Below are 3,501 nucleotides of genomic sequence, written 5' to 3'. Positions count from 1 at the left end.
GAAGTACAGCTGAGAACTGCTTCTCTTGCTTGACTGTGAATGTCCTTTACAAGTAGTTCCATGGACTCTACCATTGATTGGACTGTGCTCTCAGCAACACCAGATGCTTGTAACTGTGCTACAACAGAACCACACATGTTTAACACATGATGATTGTCAATAGAGACCTGGGGAGTAGTTGGAGTGTCTGTACTGACTGCCTGACAAGTTGAGGGCTCATCACCTTCATTGTGAATGTCCACATTGTCCACAATATTAGTCAAAACTATGTCCCTGTGAAAATAATTAAGGTGCTTCTTGAACCCTGAAAAAGTGCAAAATGAAGAACTACATCCTGGCTGTCCACATTTCAAACGTAATGTCTTTCCAGGATATAAACCATGGTGGAGTCTTAAATGCTGACAAAGCAGTGCAGAACTTCTGTGGCATGCTCCACATATGAAACAAACAAACATATTTGCAACCAAGGATATCAATCACCTCAAGTGTTGTTGTTAAAAAGTCTTGCTCGGAGTTCCCTGACTCTGGGATTTTCTTTGGCACTTCCCACATCAATGTTAAACACTGGGGTTTGGATGAACGTGTAGAAGTTGTAGAGGGCTTGATGGTAGTTGACACTGAAGATGAAGTGTGCTTTTAAGCGCTCATCAAAAGCTGCCAGTGATGTCTGTGCCTTGCAAGGGATGGCCTTGTTGTCAATGATGATGTAGTACCTTTGGATGCTGTTCTTCTGTTCACCAACACACAGGAGGAAGGGCTGTCCTGGCTCCACAGGTTCAAGCAATGTTTCAATACTGGCTCCGATCTATGACAACACATTAAGAGGAACCATGAGAAAACAATGAAATGTAGCACCAATTAACAACAAAACTAATGTGCAGCAGTGTCAAATAACTAGGATAGTAGCAGAGGACGACGAGTCTGACACTGACGCATTCAAGAATAAAATGTCTGATACAGGGGACTCCAAAACCTCATGAAGGACAACTGTAATGCATTTTAAAGAAATACAAACAATTACAATGACAAAATAATTAGTCCTCCACAATATTCGTCGTTAGTGATCCACCGTTTCCCTGGCAAGGCTAAGTCTCACCTGTTGACTGTTCCGTGGACACTGTGAGGTTCCCTGCTTGAAAAAGCTCCTCAAACACATCTGCATCCACCTCTGTCCCTGATTCATCTGTCAAGTGCAGCTCTGCCTCAAGTGGAAGACCTAGCTTCTCTATGACTGAGAAAGTATTGGATGTAGAACTCTAAAGAAACTGGTTTCTTCTATTTCTATTCTCACAGAACATAATACAAGTTATGTGATACCAACCTTTCTGAAGAAATGTGTTGAAGTCTTCATAGCCCTCCAGCCACTTTGACATACTTCTGACTTTCTCCATATCTCACCTTCACCAACATGTTGTACTATAAAGAAAACAAAGAACATTTGTGAATTGTCTACAATTTATCTGACGCTGCAGTCAGCTGCAATTTTCATTCCACCTGTGTAACTTGAGTAATGTCACTACACTAAAACAGTTATTATAATTAGCAGATTCATTCAAGACAACACAAACACAACGGTTGCCTTCCTGCTCATTCTGAAACTCCTTGCTCCTAAAAGTACAAAATATATTAATATACATGACAAAAGAGTCACTTTTCTTTACTGCATCAGTCACGTGTAGCTGACTAGCGCGTAGCATGGTAAATCCCGCTAAAAACGCCTAGCATAAAACACTTGAAAAATGTTCCTCTGCACGGTCAAAACAACACAAAACTGAATGGACAGCACTCCATGACAACAGACCATTATTACACATTAAAGTGTTTAGCTTAAATGATACAATTCACAACACAAGCTAATAATTTTAATGACAGCGATCCCTCCTGCGACTTACCTCCAGCAATGCATATTAGCAATGTGGGGGAAGGGCAGGAGGAGCTACAGGAGCTGAGGAGGGACAGAAAGGCGAATGTAATGATACTAGTTCACTTTAATAATATAACGTTTACTTAGCTAGCTAGGTAACACGGTTTTACATTGTGAATCGGCTAACAAGCCATATCTAACTATCGGCCCACCTTATCCTCCTAAAAACTACTACACAGAAAATGTCATTAAATGTGACATATTGTGTTTGGTTTACTTACATGAGAAAGCTCTTCACAGTTGACGTGGAAGAAATAGGAGAGTAAGAGAGTAGTCCTTTGCAGGTGCTCTCCTGCCTCTCCCAAAGTCTCAAATACGTCACAGAGCCATTAGATTTGTGGCTCACTCAGAGTTGATTTTGAAATTAACACTGAACAGAGTTGATTGGATTTGACTCCCAGGATCAACACTAACTCTTTTTAAGGAATAACTCTCTTGTAGTTGAAATAACTAAACAAGTGTTGAAACGACTCTGTATTTTTGACACCCAACACCAACACTGAGAATTTAACACTTTTGAGTTTGCTGTGTATGGTCTACTGTATCGAAGGCCGCTGTCAGGTCGAGGAGAATTAAAATGGCACAGTTGCCAGAGTCGAGGGTTAGCAGGAGATCATTAAAAACTTTTAAAAGGGCAGTTTCAGTGCTGTGGGGAGGCCTAAAACCAGATTTAAACAGTTCACAGACATTGGCTGTTTTTAAAAATTCTTGGATTTGTGTAAGAACAACTTTCTCTAAAACCTTTGAGATAAAAGGGAGCTTGGAAATTAGTGTAAAATTGGTTAAAACCAAGGGGTCTAGGCCTTTCTTTTTTAAAAGGCAGCAGGTGAACTTTTACTTGCAAGTTTAACACACTTGTGTTACAAATACTACACATGTTTTACAGTGTAGTAGTTGTGTAACACAATTTTTCTACAAATCTAAAGGTATTCTTTGCCATCCATATTGTTTTCTCCAAAGGCCCCCATTCTTTCTGCATAGGATGGCCCGTGTGCACATACAGTGGGACCTCTCTCCATATGGATGTTCTTTGCTTTGAACCATAATAAAAGTGATTTTGCAGAACATTTTGTACAGTGTGTCAAGAGGAACACAATACATTTTCCCCTACATTGATCAAGCATTCCAGAATTGATGTAACCATTCAACAGAGCAAATAATTCTTACTACTCAACAGATTTAAGAAATAGTGTCTGGTTAAGTGCTGTTAAGGTGGTGAAGCTGTCATATACCAGTTCTACCTTTTGCTTTTGTAGATAGGAGTGTGGTTAATGTGGTGATCACTTCATAGGATTGCTCCCCATAAGTAGCTTATTTTGACACAGGCTTCTTTTCCTACCACTGAATATTTGCAGGCTGTGATGCAAGAGCTGCTGTTCATGTTGTGTGGATGAAACACCCATGCTTTAGCCTGAGGCCTGTGTGGACACTGTGGTGGGCAGTAAAGGGTCAAACAGAACACATGTTGGGCTGTTGGTAATAAGTAGTTTGACTTTCTGGAAGCTACTTCTTGCATCATTAGTCCATGAACTACACTGTCAGACCATGGATAGAACCTGAGACATAGCTCATCTACT

General features: G+C 40.4%; 1 long non-coding RNA gene across 1 annotated transcript; it reads right to left on the bottom strand.

Annotated features, from left to right (window-relative positions):
* Positions 1–1,163: 1,163 nt before the first annotated feature.
* Positions 1,164–2,206, bottom strand: LOC114446701 (uncharacterized). Its single transcript, XR_003671774.1, has 4 exons — positions 2,146–2,206; positions 1,893–1,945; positions 1,322–1,416; positions 1,164–1,231 (listed from the first exon to the last, which is right to left on the bottom strand). It is a non-coding gene; the product is annotated as an uncharacterized LOC114446701 (long non-coding RNA).
* Between the last annotated feature and the right edge of the window lie 1,295 nt (positions 2,207–3,501).

Source organism: Parambassis ranga, chromosome 14 (genome assembly GCF_900634625.1).
Source record: "Parambassis ranga chromosome 14, fParRan2.1, whole genome shotgun sequence".
NCBI classification, from domain to species: Eukaryota; Metazoa; Chordata; class Actinopteri; family Ambassidae; genus Parambassis; species Parambassis ranga.
This window is presented reverse-complemented; position numbering and strand designations above follow the sequence as displayed.